Genomic DNA, 16,479 nt, shown 5'->3' with positions numbered 1-16,479 from the left:
CACTTCAAAACAAAGCCACCCAGCAGCTGGATCAAACCAAACAGCTCCAAGATGGGTGACAAAGTGGTTTGGAAACCTGACCAAATAAGGAAGAAAAGATGAGACACTCTGCTTCTGAGAGATCCCCACTCCAAGTAATAAATATTCCACCCCCTAGTCAACAATTTTCAATAAAAGATAGAAACCCAAACCCCAAGGAGTATAACTTGTTCTCTCTCTCTGTCTCATATCTCAAGAGTATACTTTTGACTTTAATAAACTTTCCTACTAACCAAAAAATAAATTTAAAAAATTAAAAAAAATAAACTTTCTTACTTGTGTCCCTCTTCTGCTGTGCTGTGTGTCTGTCCTTGAATTCCTTCTTGTGACAAGACCCAGAATCTTTGCCGACATCTTTGGGATGGGCTGGATCAAAGACTAAGGGCCCAGGGTGTCCTGAGTTCACCTGGCAAGAGTATCACACAGATTTTCATTAGTAACGGGCACATTCCCAAGCCTTCTTGAATTGTTGCTGGGTCCCGAACACCTTTTTGGGAGAAGAATTGGTGACCATAAGTCCATGCCAGTGGATGTTCTAGAGAATCAATAGCTGGGTTTGTAGTCTAGTCTCTGGGCCAGGCTTCCAATTTAGGGTAGAAGATAGATAGAATTTTTACCTTATGATAAATAGAATTGATAGAATTTTTATGTTAAAACCCCTTAGTTTCCAGAACCTGCTAGAACCAGACTTTAGCAATCATATTGTGAAACTTATGGTGGATAAGAGGGCTAAATATTTTGGTTGTGCTCCCCCTCAGTATGCTTGGTCGTTCTTAATGTAGTAAGTAGTGATTCACATCCACCTAGGGACTATTCCCTGCAGAGTCATTCAACTTGTTTCATCCCATTCTTTTATCCTTTCTTTGATTGGTGGTTACTCTTAAGTAATTTATTCTTGGTGTTCTTGTCCCGTTTTTTCCACATAGAGATCTTGTGATTTCTCTGATTTTCTCCACCTCTTCATGTTCATAAGTCTGGCTAAAGCTAGAAACCCACACAAAGACAAGTCACACAGCTGGAACAACCCCATCTACTTCCACCTGATCCAATTTTGAGGTCTACAGCTGATGAGTATCATGTGGAAACTCTTGTGGGGCAGGAAGTTTTAGGGGTGGAACAGAAGGATTTATGTAAATACAGCTATCTTTCCTAGATTTCCAGGGGAGCAATTCCCTAAAGAAATTTTTGTCGGGATGCCTGGCTGGCTCAGTGGTTTAGTGCCTGCCTTTGGGTCCCACATCGGGTTCCCTGCATGGAGCCTGCTTCTCCCTCTGCCTGTGTGTCTCTGCCTCTCAATCTCTCTCTCTCTCTCTCTCTCTCTCTCTGTGTGTGTGTGTGTGTGTGTCATGAATGAATAAATAAGATCCTAAAAAAAAATTTTTTTTTGTCTTCTCTAAGTCTAAGTAACCTGCACATGACTTCATGTTGCAACTCTCATTGTATAAGAATTCTCCATATGCATGTTTGACTAGCTAAGCTGGTTTCTTTATTTACTTTCTGATTCTTGTCCCACTAAAGTTTGAACTTTGCTTCTGAACTGCTAGTCCAGAGCTTTGATCCCTGGACCTAAAGATAATGTTGGGAAGAGATGGTTCATAAAACTTGTGGAGAAACAAAAATTAACTGTCAGAGAAAAACATGCAGTATGGATTAATTCACTCTGTGAACCAGATATGGTTGTAATGTCCAGTGAATTTTCTTAATCTAAGAGTGCCAAAAATTCTTCCCCTTACATCTGTCTCTGAAGTTCAGTGACTTACCAATGCATCATATGCTTCTTGACTTCTTCAATTGACTGAATCACAGTATTCGTAGAACTTCTAGGGAGAGCTAGGCTATGCCTTTGGAGTTTAAATCCAATATAAAATGGTGTAACTTCCAACTAGATCCCTTTGATAATTGGGTTTAACAAAGAAGTTCCTCTGGCTTTCATGTTCAGTGTGTGAACCATGCTTCATGATTTCTTTCTTTTTTTTTCTTTTCTTTAAGATCTTATTTATTTACTCATGAGAGACACCCAGAGAGAGAGAGAGAGAGAGAGAGGCAGAGACACAGGCAGAGAGAGAAAGAAGCAGGCTCCTCGCAGGGAGCCCGTGTGGGACTCGATCCTAGGACTCCAGGATCACACCCTGAGCCAAAGGCTCAACTGCTGAGCCATCCAGGTGCCCCATGCCTCATGGTTTCAACTGGGGTTGGATAGGGGGTAAAAAAGAGTCTGATTGATACTATGGAATGATACTTTAAGGGAGCAGAGATGAAATTTCATTTCTACCCTACCCCTCCCTTCTCCATATATATCCCACCTATTACCACTTATTCCCAACCCTAAAGACTCATCCAGGACCCTTTACTACCATACATCCAGGCAAAACTCTATGCTTATTTTATTCTCTACTCTTCCCAATTGCTCTACTAGAATATCTCTTCTTTGTAGACTAATTCTGCCTGTCCTGCTAAATTCTTTTTCTTGTCTCAGAAAGAGAGAGAATTATTTTTTTTAAAGATTTATTTATTTATTCATGATAGACATAGAGAGAGGCAGAGACACAGGAAGAGGGAGAGAAGCAGGCTCCATGCCGGGAGGCCAACGTGGGACTTGATCCCGGGACTCCAGGATCACGCCCTGGGCCAAAGGCAGGCGCCAAACCGCTGAGCCACCCAGGGATCCCCAAGAATTATTTTTTTATTCATTTGTCCACTCTTGAATTAATTAACAACTGTAGCTTGAACATTGTGTTAGGTTTTGCAGATGTATTAGGCACTTGAACGCACAATTGGCTTCCTAGGAATTTCCAATATTTTGGAAGATAGAGATAAGTAGACAATTATTTCATTGGGGGAATTATTAAGATCAAAACGTAAATAAACACATTAGGGGGCATCTAGCTTAGTTTAGGGGGTCAGAAAGATCTTTCAAAGGAAATGACTGCTGAAATGAATTTTGAAAAATGAGAATGAATTAGAATAATGAACAGGAAGCAGTGAGAGACTGTTCCCAATAGAGGGAACTGCGTCCCTGGAAGGGCGAGAGTGGCCAATATGTGAAATAGTTCACAGCTACCAGATTTGAAAACTGACAAGATATACTAGGATGCTTAACATGGAGGGATACAGATCATAAGTTATTAGACATTTTAGTGAAGGAATATGGGGGATACTAAATAGGTTTGGTCTGCAGGTATATAGATTTAGGGTGTGGAAGAATCACTCAGAATGCAGTCTGGCAAAAGATTGGAGTAGACTAGACTGGCTATAGGCAGGCCAACTTTATACTGTTTGGATCAAAGGAGGTTAGAGCACAGGATGCCAGGTGTTGGCCAAACATATAGGTACTTTCATAAATACCAGAAGTGTTTATGACAGAATGTCTGATTATGAGTGAGAGAGTGAGCAAGTTCTCCTCACAAGGTATTTGGGCAGGGATCCCTGGGTGGCTCAGTGGTTTGGCGCCTGCCTTTGGCCCAGGGTGTGATCCTCGAGTCCCACATTGGGCTCCCTGCATGGAGCCTGCTTCTCCCTCTGCCTGTGTCTCTGCCTCTCTCTCTCTGTGTGTGTCTCTCATGAATAAATAAATAAGATCTTTAAAAAATAAAAAAACAAAGCAACAACAAAAAAACCAAGACATTTGGGCAGAAACTACATGATGTGTCAAGAGTGGGAAAGATTCTTGCACCAGTTTTCTCTTTCAGTCTTTTCAACTCTAAGATCGTTTTTTTCTGTGCTTGACAATTCTTTCACCTAACAAGTTTGTTGGTTTAAGATGATTTCACACTCACCTTAATGTGAATTATCATGAAATCTTATCACATGTCCTCCATTACTGAGGAAAAATGATTAATTAATGTGCCTTGAGAAAGTCTGGAGGGCACACCAGGCCAGGAGATGTGCTTGTGCAGAGGGTACCTGGTAGAGGGTTGGGGTCAGGAAGGGGCCAGCCTGACCCTAGGGAAGAATTTGTATAAGAGAGTCATGGGAATAATTTTGGATAGAAAGAGGGGTCACAAGTCAGAAGAAATGCAAAGGCAGGATGAGGAATTTAGAGTTTGTGTAGTAGATGGTAGAGTGTAAGTTTTCACAAAGAGAGTGAGGACATGAGAACAGGGCTTTTGGGTAATAAGATTAGAAAGACATTTGATAGTGTGGAGATGCCAGAATCAGAGAAAGCACTTAGGAGAGTGCATGAATCCAGACATCAATGATGAGGCTCTAATATAAGGTACTATCAGGATGACTGAGTGTAAGAGATATGCGAAAGACATTTTTAAGAAAAACTTAAACCTTGGTAAGAATGAGGATGTTTAGAGGGGAGGAGAGAGGAGCACCTCATTTCCCTTCAAAGCTGACATGTGGCTATTTGAAAACTTTAGTCAACCAGTGTGTGAGAATATACATTCATTTCACAGTAGGACTAGACATGTTTTTGATTATAGGGTAGCACCTCAGGCTCCACTGGAGGGGTGTGTGATATAAGGGCTGTGTGGTGTATTGTTCCTTAAAGAACCACAGAATTCTGATTCTGAAACCCTTCAGACCTCTACATTGCTGATAAGGGACTTGGACCTCTACTACATTACTTATTGCTGCTTGTATCCAGTGTATGGAAATAGACGTATGTTGATTATAAGTGAATGGGTGAAAGGTAGTCAAAAATTACACACAGCAAGACATTTGAAAGATTTTAGAAACCTGACAAATTCACATAATTTGTTCCCTGGTCTACAGTTCCCCAACCCCCTATTTTCATGGTATGTAGAGCCTTAAGGCCCTGCTTTCTCCTCTGCTTTTAGTTTATTCCTATGGGGAGAGATCAACAACTCTTTCTGTCCCATCCCCTCCTATCTTTGTAGAACTTTCTCTTTAGGTTAGAGTACAAAAGATAAAGTTACTGAATAATAGGTGTAACTTTGTCAATCCAAAGTGCTCTAGACTCAAGTGGGTGATTTTCATCACTGGAAAACTCTATGTTCCACCTGTATGCTGCTAATGGAGCACTTTGTAGGGTTTTGTTGTTGTTGTTGTTGTTGTTTGTTTTTAGTTTGTAGGATTTTAAAGAAATCTCACACTTTAATTGAATTTTTTGGCTGGTAATTGTATTGTGGAGCAGTTCTGGAATTCTTTTGAATTTATTATAAGACAGAACAAATGAGTAAAAATGCTGATACTGTGGGAATCAGTGTTCTCACTGTGAGAGAAGAAAAAAATATGTATGTCAAGGGAAAGGAAGAAGGACCTGTGTGATAATGGTGTGATAATGGTTTGAAATCAGAGATATCTGTATGATCTCTTATTTTTATTGCTGAGTGGCAATGACACCACAGTATCAGTGAGAACAGCTACCAGCCAGATCCTGGATTCTGAATAATAGCATTATCCTCTATAATGACTCCAGGATTTTGAGAAATGACTGATTCCAAGTTTGGCTATAGAAAGAATTAAATCCTATAAAATATAGTTGTGCATAAATCAATAAAATACCAAGATTAATGTGGACATGCCAATTGCACGTAGATACTGACTTGGGAGAACTCATATTGGCTACATTTGTTTGCCATCTATTGCCTAGCAGAGATGAAATTCTGTCCACTACCAACTGTTCATCATAAGAAGTTTCACAGTTTCAAACCCCAAAACATCCACACTGATGTTACTGATGGAGGGGAATATCAACCATGTACAAATAATATAGAATTAGGTAGACAGATAGATATTAAATCCAAGAACCTATTTAAAATGTAAAGCCAAAGCTTTCATTTTTATTCATGAGATTCAACACAAGGACCCATGGAACATAAGCTGAAAGATCCTGGTCTGCATAGATGCCTTATCAGATATTGAATTCTGTTGGCTCTGATGATTTGTATAAGTGGGATAATTTTTGCAGAAATAACTAAACACTGGCAGGAGAAAATAAGGAGTTAGTTGTCAGCATGCTAGTTTACCCTTACATAGGAGGGAGAACGGTTATTAGATTCTTCACATCCAACAAAGATAAAAATACAATTTATAAAGAAAAGGGAGGATTAAATGTCTGAGAACAGCTAGTTCTTTTCCTACTGGATAAACTTCTTGACCGGAAATTATCAGAGAGGACACTCTGGCCACTCTTTTATGGACACAGTTTATTGGAAGACTTTCTAAACATCTTAGAAGTTTGCTGAACAAATGTAATACGATATCTCTTCAAGTGTCTTTCTGTTGTACCTCTCTCTTGGTTAAGTCAGGAGGACACTGCTCCCCTTGCTAGAGTATCAGATGTATAGAAAGTTTGTTGTACAGACAAAAGTATGAAGAAAAAGGCTCTCTCATTGAGTTTAAAAAATATATTGGAACTCTTACTAAACTCAAACTAAGAAAATACAGAGAAGCCTTCAGTTTCTAGGAGAGGTGAGGTAACAGAAACCAGAATTAGTTTCCTGCCTGAAATCCCCCTAGGGGATTTAAGTAGCAACCCCTGAAAGATGAGAATGAACAGGTGAGCCCCATGATTGTCCCAGCTCACATTGTCAGGTGCAGAACTGTTTCCAGAGGAGGTACAAAGAAGGGATCTGAGGCAGATGAAGAGATTGTGTGAGAGGATGAAGCCGAGGTCTGAGGAGAGAGAAACAGCCAGAGTTCATAGCCCCAAGTTCCAGTGAGGAGAGAGCTGAGGAGAGAGAGAATCCAGAGGTACAGAGGTTTTATCTCCAGTACTCAGTATAGAGTACGGATCAGTAAGTCCATGAAGAAACTACCTGAGGTCAAGGAAAGAAACGTGTGAAAAGATCATGGAACAGGGCTTGGAGCTCACATAGGGCAGGAGACAGTGCCTATTCCCACCAGGCAGACTGGAGCTACTCATAATTTGTACTGCTTCAGTAGTAGGAAATAATCAGCCCTAGAATGAACCACCTAAAAAAATTATAAAAGCAAGATCCAAAAGGATCAGTGCATAAATCAATTCATTGTACCTCTTCATTGGTAGGAATTGCATTGAATGTATAGAAATGTAGCATAGATGTTTTAACAATATTTGTTCTTCTGATCGGAAGATGAACTTTGATAATGTCTAGCATCCAATCAAAGAATGCCAGGCAGCAAAGAGGCAGGAAAACATGACCCATGAGAAGAATAATCAATCAGTTCAAACTGAACCAGAATTGACATGATGTTAAAATTATTGGAGAGGACTTTAAGACAGTTATTATGACTTACTATCTATGTTTGAAGAGTTCAGTAGAAATGTGGAACATACAGAAATGGCCAGGATGAAAGTTTAGAGATAAAAACCATGATATTTGAGATAATAAATTCACCAGATGGAATTATCAGATTAGACATTATAGAAAAAAAGATTAGGGAACATAAAACCATGAACATTTGAAGATAGGCAAAATGAAACTCAGAGTCACGAAAACATTTTTTTAATGAGTGGTAGGACAACTTTAAAAGGCCTGACATATAAATAATTGGAGTTCCTAAAAAAAAAAAAAAAAAAAAACCCACAGAGCCAAAAGAGCCCTGAGCACAAGAAACATGAAAACCACATCTAATCATATCATAATTAAGTTGCTCAAATACATTGACAAAGATAAAACCTCCCAAGCAGCCAGAGGAAAAAAGACATGGTACATACAGAAAACAAAAATAAAAGGACAGAGTTCTCATTAGAACCAGCACTAGTGAGAATACCGAAAACATCTTTAAATGACTTGGGGGAGCAGGCAAGGTGGAATTCTATGCCTCCTCTCCACCCCAAAAAGTCTTTCAGAAATGAAGGGGAATAATGACATTTACAGACATACAAATGCTGGAAGACTACATCACCAGGACTCTCCAGGAAGAAGGCATTGATACCAGATGAAAATCAATATGTATCCAAAGGGATAAAGGATGACAGAAATTGCATCTGCATGATGCAATTATGAGTTATTATTAATAATAACTCAATTAATAAAATGAGTTCTTATTATGTAAATCTGTTTAAAAACATGACAGTTTAAGCCAGAATGTAACAATGGATTGTGGATTTTATAACATGTAAAGTAAAACACATGATAACAATAGCATAAAGGCCAGTAGGGGAGAAATGTGAAGAGGTAGGAGATCCCTTGGAGGGAGACTGCTGAGTTGTGGATGTATGCTATAATGCCTAAAACAGTCGCTGAAATACCACCACCACCACCGCCGCCAACAAGAAGAGTTATAGCTAACCAGCCAACAAAGGAGAGAAAATGGAATCATGTAAAAACAATGGTGGAATCATTGCTTTTCCAGGTCTCTTCAGAAATATTTGCACAAGTGTCAAAGTTGTGTGTACAAGAATGACTACGGCATTTTTTGTAATATTAAAAACATAGAACCAAATTAATTTCAAAAGTACGTAAGGCTTAAATAAACACTAGCACACATGATAGAAGAAGCTTCCCCAGTTGTCCATATTGCTTTCTAGCACACTTGCTTCCCAGGATCTGGGATGGGATGACCTTCCCCTGAAGGATATCCTAAGGATAAGGTCGCTTCTCCAGCGAGAACACCACGCCCCTGGGTGGGCTTGAACCACCAACCTTCCGGTTAACAGCAGAACACGCGGACCGGTTGCGCCACAGAGACCGGCGAGGGCGCACCCTCTCCTGGCGACGGAGAGCGCGCACTCAGCTCCAAGGGGAGCATCGCCTTTGCGGGACCGGATGCGGCCTCCAAAGCTTTTCAGAAAACTGAGCAGGAAGAATCAAGGCTGGGGGTTCGCCGTGCGTTGGGTGATTCGGCAGGCAAAGGGCAATCCGCGAAACTGCTGGCGGCTGTGCGGGAACCAGAAAGATAAAGGGGGGCGGTGGGGGACGGTGGGGGGCGGGGGGCGAGAGCGGGAGAAGCGGGAAAGAGACCAAGGGAAAAGAGGAAACGCGAAAAGGAGCGAAAGCAAGGAGAGGTACGATGAGGCGAAGAGCCTGCTAGGAAGTTTGCGAAAAGGCCCAGGCCGGGACCTGAGATAAGAAAATTGTTTTATTATGTAGCAGCAGAATGGGGAGGGGGAAACCGAGAAGAGTATGAAAGAAAACGGCACGAACATCTGTACGTGTCCAAGAATAACACAGCAAAAAAGAAGCGTGAATATTTTTACATCAAGAGATTGTTGGAAGTGCGGTGGCTGCCCGCAGGACTGTGGGCATCGTGCCTGTATGGTAGCAAGTGCCCTCGTGGCTGCAGCGACCGCGCTTCAAGCCAAGTGGCGGCAGAGAAGCGTCTGACCTGTCTTTCCGGCTGCTCTTGAGCCCAGCACCAGCTGTGCATCTTAGGGGCGGCAGTCGGAACAGGGGATACTTAGGAGCGGAGCACACTGCCCACCCCACGGCGCGATGGGGTCAGAAGAGGAGTAAATCCCACAGTGCACACACCTTCAGGCGTCAGCGAAAGCGAATGAAAGCTTGGAAGTTTCCTTGTCTCTCACTGCTGAGCAGAAAACATCCCCAAAGGTAAAAAACTGCCTTTCAAGGAGACTGGCCTATAGCTTTCACTAATGAAATAGTATCCTCATAGTCTTTTTTTCTGGTAAAGATATTTCAGGTTTGGTGTGTGTGTGTGTGGTGGGGGGGGAGGGTTACACTAAATGAGAACGAGTTTTTTCCAGTTTAGGATAAAATGCATACAAGTTGTCATGGTCTACCTCAGCTTGTCTCCACCTGCCATCAGCTTTTTTTTTTTTTTTTAATGGAAACAGTAAATTATTGATCTATAGCTCACATAGAGTAAAAATCATAGATCTATAATGCACACTTTGTTGAATGTGGGCAAAGGTAATCATCACCCAAATCAAATTATGAGAAATTGCCATAATCCCAGAAGTGTATGTTGAACCCCAGGTAATTCATACCCTATCTTGCTTAATTACTAGTTTGAGGTCTGTTTGCTATTCTTTCTTTAAAAAATATTTTATTTATTTATTCATGAGGGACACACAGAGAGGCAGAGACATAGGCAGAGGGAGAAGCAGGCTCTGTGCAGGAAGCCCAATGTGGGACTCAATCCCAGGACTCCGGGATCACACCCTGAGCCAAAGGCAGACACTCAAACGCTGAGCCACCCAGGCATCCCTCTATTTGCTCTTCTTGAGGTTACTATTGCTTATTCTTGAAATTCAAATGAATGAATGCTTATATTTTGCATTTGCCTTTTTTGCAACATTATGTTTATTAACTATATCCATATTGATGCATACATCACTTCATAGTTTTGGTATTACTGGAATACTTTAGTGTTATTTGGTATTAATTAATGCTATTGATGAATATTCTTAGTGTTTTGATGACTATTCTGTAGCAGTCTTTCTGTGTACTTGTGCATTGATAGATGCATTACGTCATGGAGTAGGTATGAGTTCAACTTTATTAGAAATTGCCAATAGTCCTCTAGAATGGTTTTGAACCAGTAACTACTGCAATTGCTCCACATTCTTATCAGCATTTGGTATACTAATCCTTTTAAATATAGCCATGCTGGAGGGTGTATAATATTATTTCTTTGTCTTTTATCTTATTTTTAAAAGATTTTATTTATTTATTCACGAAAGACACACGGAGAGAGAGGCAGAGACATAGGCAGAGGGAGAAGCAGGCTCCCTGCAAGGAGCCTGATGTGGAACCTGATCCTGGATCCTGGGATCATGCTCTAAGCCGAAGGCAGACACTCAACCACTGAGCCGCTCAGGCGCCCCTATTTCCTTGTATTTTAATTTGTATTTCCCAAGTAAGTAAAAATATCAAGAATAAAATTTTAGAAGAGCCTTCACACCTTGAACTCACCACCCTGAGATCAAAATCTGAGCTGAGCTCAAGAGTTGGACACTTAACCGACTGAGCCACCTAGGCACCCCTCAAGAATGTTTCTTAGAACTTTTGGTCATTAGGATATCTTACTTTATGAAGAAAGTCTATTCAAATATTAAAAAAAGAAACAAATATTTTGCCTACTTTTATTTGGTTTACATTTTTATGACTGATTTATAAAAACTCTTCATATATTTGAATAATCAAGACATCTTTTTTTTTTTTTAAGATTTTAGTTTTTCATGAGAGACACGGAGAGAGAGGCAGAAGCAGAAGCAGACTCCTCACAGGGAGCCTGACGTGGGACTCCATTCCTGGACCTGGGATCATGCCCTGAGCCAAAGGCACCCCTCAACCACTGAGCCACCCGGAAGTCCCAATTAGAGTTTCAATATGGCTAATATAGTTTATTAGTTTGCAACTTAACTTTTGACTTTCATATGGTGATTTTTATGAGTACAAGTCTTTAATTTGGATGAAATCTTTTTTGTTTCATTTTTTCTTTTATATTTATGGCTTTTTAAGTTCTATAAGAAATTCTTGTACCAAATATTGTGAATGTATTCTCCCAAATTCTCTATAAGCTCTAGAATTTTAGTTTTAATTAAAAAAAATCTGTGACATTCTCAAAACCAAAATATTCTTGGGAGCCAGCAATAACAATGCATAGAGAAACGCTCTTTGTGGAATCCATTAGGCTCCCATACATGCAGGAATGATGGTATTAGCATTCTCCATGATTACAGGAAGATTCAGAAATTATCCTCCAAACCTGTCAAGTGCTGAGTAAGAATGACTCTTTTGGAAATCTTTACAACACAGTTTCTGTCTAGTTGCGATGGCTGTTTACTGGATCCAGCGAAAGTCTGCAGAGATAACTTGCACAGGTATTTTCTGGATTACGTTCTTCCCAAGCTATCTCCAGTGATTCCTCCATAGTATTCGACTTCCTTTAGATGGCATTTTATTTTTTAGATGACATTTATTTTACTTTATTTTATCTTTATATTTTTAGATAGCATTTTAAAAAGCCTTATCTGAGAAAGCATTATGTAAACACACACACACACATGCACAAACTCACATTTATCACATTTGAACACGGACCTCTCTCACACATTCCCCTTCCTAGTCCATCCAGGGCATGGACCTGACCCACAGTCTATCCAGGACCAATTCCAGGAGGTCCTGGGGGTGGATCCAACATCCCACAGGATTGACAACTCTACCCATTACCTATATCATCTCCTTCTCCCGACCTTGATGACGAGCATTTGCGGCTACCTCCTGCCCACCTTATACGGTGCCTGTGGGTTATGAGGTTCACAGCTCCAAGCCGCGGAAGCCAAAGACTTTCAAGTCTGCTGGTGTTTGTGTGGGAACCCCGAGGCTGGTCGCCTCAGGCGCGTTTCCCCCTCCTGGTATCGCTTTCAGCCCTGCTTGGGAAACCGGGTCCGCACTCTCATCCTCCTAGCTCTCCTATTTCGTGCCCCGTGTGTGTAGATGTAACTGCTTCTTGCGCCACACCTCCCGTCCGCCAACAGGTGTCTGCGGTGACCTCTGCTCCCGCGCCAGGACCGGCCGGTCGAGCTCAGCACCAGGCCGGGAATTTCTCGCAGGCTGGGGGGGCGGTCCCCGGCAGAAGAAAGGCCACGCGGCGTGCAGGGGAAGCCCGAGGGACGTCGCCCGAAGGCCTCCCGCTCCACCTTCCCTTTGGGGCCACGTCGGAGGGAGGCACCCCCTCTGGGTACAGGGAGGCCCGAGACCTGCCTCCGCGTTCAGGCTCCCGCGTCCAGGGCGCCCTCTCCGGCCCGCCCGGGCTGGCCACGGCTTCTCCCTCTCCCTGCTCGTCTTCCACTCCCGCTGTGTTCCTGGGGACCGTAAACCGCCACCCCTCCCACCCACCCTCGACCCGGCCGCTTCTCCCCGGTGCCTGCGGAGGGAGTTGAATCGACGTTTGCCACACAACGGGAGGAGGGAGAAGCTGCGGCAGCGGGCTCGGGCGCTGAGCGGGTTCCCAGGCTCAGCCCCTGCAGGGCCCGCTCGGGGGCCCGGGACCCTTGCTCCTCCCGGAGCTGGCCACGTCAGCGCCTCTCCCGTGGCTCCTCCGGGAAGAGCAGGAATAACCCGTGGGGGAAGCTCTTCCCCAGAAGAGACACTTGGCGACCGATCCAGCAGAAGCCTGGACTCTGCGCCCTGGACCACTTCTCAACGTTGCTTTCGTCGACCCATCCATCCCTGGGAGGGCCTTGGGGACAGGAGGCCGCACCCTTCAGTGACAATAAAAATTCCGCTTTTCTCTGACTTGCCTTACTGCTCCTCTCCACTCTTCCATTCTAGCACCTCCAGAATAGAAGAACGGTGGTGGTCTTGCTCTCCTTGCAGAGCTGTGTGTTTTGTTTTGTTTGGCCCATGGCTCCATTTCCTTCAGTGGACATTTATTCACATATCCACAAATTACTAGGAGAACAGCATTTGTAGGAGTCTTTCCTCAAACGCTGTAGATCGAAGTTACTTAAATATCTATCATTTGCCTTTAGTTTTATGTCGGTGTGATACTTATCATTACACCATTATCATTGTTATTAACACCAAAATTATTTTTTTTAAAGATTTTATTTATTTATTCATGAGAGACACACAGCTACAGAGAGAGGCAGAGACACAGGCAGAGGGAGAAGCAGGCTCCATGCAGGGAGCCTGACATGGGACTAGATCCCCGGTCTCCAGGATCAGGGCCTGAGCTGAAGGCAGCGCTAAACCTCTGAGCCACCCGGGCTGGCCATTAACACCAAAATTAAAGTATGATAAATGCAATAATACATATTAAAAACCAAAATGTTGTTTGATAATAGATAGAAAAAATGTATATTCATTCATGTGAATTTAAAGAAAGGACAAGCCTAATCTGCGGGGGTAGACATCAGAATAGTTTAAAATAGCAGGGAAGTTATAAGCATTACCTGGGAAGTGTATCAAAGGGCCATCCACGTTTGGATGATAGAAAATTTCTATCTTGATCCTGGTGATGATTGCATATTTGAGTATTTAAATAGCTGTCCACTAATTATCTGAGCAATTCGTTCTGGGAATACACATTACTAATTTCCTTTTTAGGATAAAAATTGGCTATGAGGCGTTAGAGAAGCCAACGTAGACCAGAACCAGTCTGGAATGTATTGCAAACTTTAAAATCTGCTCTTTTTGTGTACAAGTTTCACTGATGTGTGAAATATTAACTACAGAAAAAAAAAAAACCCTATATGACTAGACCATTTCCTTAGGGGAAGCTGCACACAGGGCTTATTGAGAGCTCGCACCTCATCTTTAGATATTTTCTGTTGAATGGTGAAATATGGAGCCCGCCCGGGTTTTTTTCTGTGACAGAGTTACATATAGCTTAGTGAACTATTCGCTTTTCCTCTCTTCAGCTGACTATATGGCATTGGTGGCCCTCGAAAAGCGTGGCTCTCTGCTTGCAGTAAGGAGAGCGTCCCCTGAGGTTTGAAACCCTAAGCAAAAAAAAACGGAAGCCTTGCCGTGACTCGGATTCGAACCGAGGTTGCTGCGGCCACAACGCAGAGTACTAACCACTATACGATCACGGCGCGCCACAGTCCTGGTGGCAGGCTCAGGTCTTGATCTCCTAATTTTGACAATTCATTCCAATTATTGCGCTGCTTTGCTCTTGGGCCACGACACCAATTCTCGGCCTTTTAGCTAAGATCAAGTGTGTTCCTGGACAACTACAGGTCCTCGTGCTGTTCCCTCCTGTCTTCCCTTCGTTTTCCTCCTCCCCATTACGATGCATTTATCATCTCCAGTGCATCCAGAGCGATCATCCGCACGGGCCTCCTGGGAAGTATCTTTGCAGCGTCCACGCTTTCCTCACCTTTTCCCCTCCTCCTTACACTCCCTCTTTTGATCCACCTACCGCAACCGAGCCGAGCGCGGACAGCGCAGATGGGCAGGTGAGGGCGAAGCAACTCCAAGAGCCGGGGGACGAGCCCACTAGGCGATCAGCTTCCCCTGGGCCCTCCTGGCCTCAGGCCCGGGGGTTACGGCCTCGGGGTCTGCGGGGGCACTGGCATCTGAAGAGGGTGTGGAACGAGGTGTGGGGAGGCTGTCCCGCCGGCTGTCCTGCTTTCGGAACCGCCCAACACGCGGGTTTCAAACTCTGGCGAGCACGCCGCAACTACTCTACGGTTTTCCGACTCTCTGGAGCCTTAAGGTCTGCTCTGCAAAGGCGGGTGGCTCCCCCTAGCGCCGAGTGCATGCTTGCTCTTGGTTGGATGGGGACGCGAGCATTCGCGGGTCTCTGTGGCGCAATCGGTTAGCGCGTTTGGCTGTTAACCGAAAGCTTGGTGGTTCGAGTCCACCCAGGGACGTGTGGTGGCATTTTTAGAACATGACAGCGTTTGCAATTGTTTCTACGCTGTGCATCTTCTCACCTGAAGGGGGAGAAATGCCTGTAACACCCTCCTGTCCTTATGTGTCTTGTGTACAAGAGGACCTAAGCCAAGATCCTCACAGATCCTCGGATCCTCAAAGAGCTCAAGAGGAAAATAGGTCACTAGGAATCTTCAAAGGGGTAGAGTCATCATCTTTACCCTCTGATTTCCTTTTAACAATGAAGTTTCTATGTGTTAGTATTTATTAACCGTTTCCATATACTTTTGAAATTAATTCGGTTTTATGCCATTGGTATTGTAAATAATACTGCAGTCATATGCAGTCAATACCTGTACCCATCTTTACCATAGAATGCTAGAAGAGCAATTGCTGTATCATAGTCTTTATATATTTTCCATATGATTCCTTTTTTTTCTCCTTTTGTCGACTTATATATCTTTCTTTTATTATTTCAGCTACTGCTTTAGGCTTCATAGCATACATCTGTAATTCACCACAGTTGGCCTTTAAGTGATCTCATATGCCTTAACATTTCTCCTCTTCCTGCCTTTATGCTAGTTTTGTGATGCATTTTATTTTGTATGTTATAAATCTTACAATCCATTGTCATTACCTTTGTTTAATCTGTCCCTTGTTTTTATAGATTTAAATAATAAGAAAAAATCATATATTTTCTCATGCAAGTATCATTTCTGTTGTCCTTCATCCCTTTGGCTATATACATCTGGTATCAGTGTCCTTCTTCCTGAAGGACTCCTTGAACATTTTTTGCAATGTGGATCTGCTGGTGGTGAAGTCTTCCATATTTTTTTTTTTAAGATTTTATTCATTTGAGAGAGAGAGACAGCATGAGAGAGTACAAGCAGGGAGGGAGAGGGGAGAAGAAGGCTCCCCACTGAGCAGGAAGCCCAATGTGAGCTTGATCCCAGGATCCTGGGATCATGACCTGAGCCAGAGGCTGCTGCCCAACCAACTGAGTCACCAGGCACCCAGTCTTTCACATCTATGTGTAAAAGTCATCATTCACCTTCATTTTTGAAAGACTTTTTTAGGGGAAGGAGGCATAGGATTCCACATTTCCTCCTTCCCCCCAATCCTTTAAAGATGTTTTCTATAAACAAGCACCCCAGGAAAACCCCAGGCCTCCAGTAACAGCTCCTTACTTCCTGGAGCAGACACTGCATATGTTTTACACCTCTTAAAGTGACAATGATGGCTGCCTATACCA

The 16,479-nt window shown here is 42.8% G+C and overlaps 2 non-coding genes across 2 annotated transcripts; one reads left to right on the top strand and one right to left on the bottom strand.

Moving 5' to 3' along the window:
• Positions 1–14,374: 14,374 nt before the first annotated feature.
• TRNAH-GUG (transfer RNA histidin (anticodon GUG)) lies at positions 14,375–14,446 on the bottom strand. The gene has a single exon. It is a non-coding gene; the product is annotated as a tRNA-His (tRNA).
• Positions 14,447–15,152: 706 nt separating this feature from the next.
• On the top strand, positions 15,153–15,226 carry TRNAN-GUU (transfer RNA asparagine (anticodon GUU)). Its single transcript has one exon. It is a non-coding gene; the product is annotated as a tRNA-Asn (tRNA).
• Positions 15,227–16,479: the final 1,253 nt, after the last annotated feature.

This window comes from Vulpes vulpes, chromosome 8 (genome assembly GCF_048418805.1).
Source record: "Vulpes vulpes isolate BD-2025 chromosome 8, VulVul3, whole genome shotgun sequence".
Classification (NCBI taxonomy): Eukaryota; Metazoa; Chordata; class Mammalia; order Carnivora; family Canidae; genus Vulpes; species Vulpes vulpes.
The sequence above is the reverse complement of the archived record's forward strand: the minus strand, read 5'-3'. Positions and strand labels throughout refer to the sequence as shown.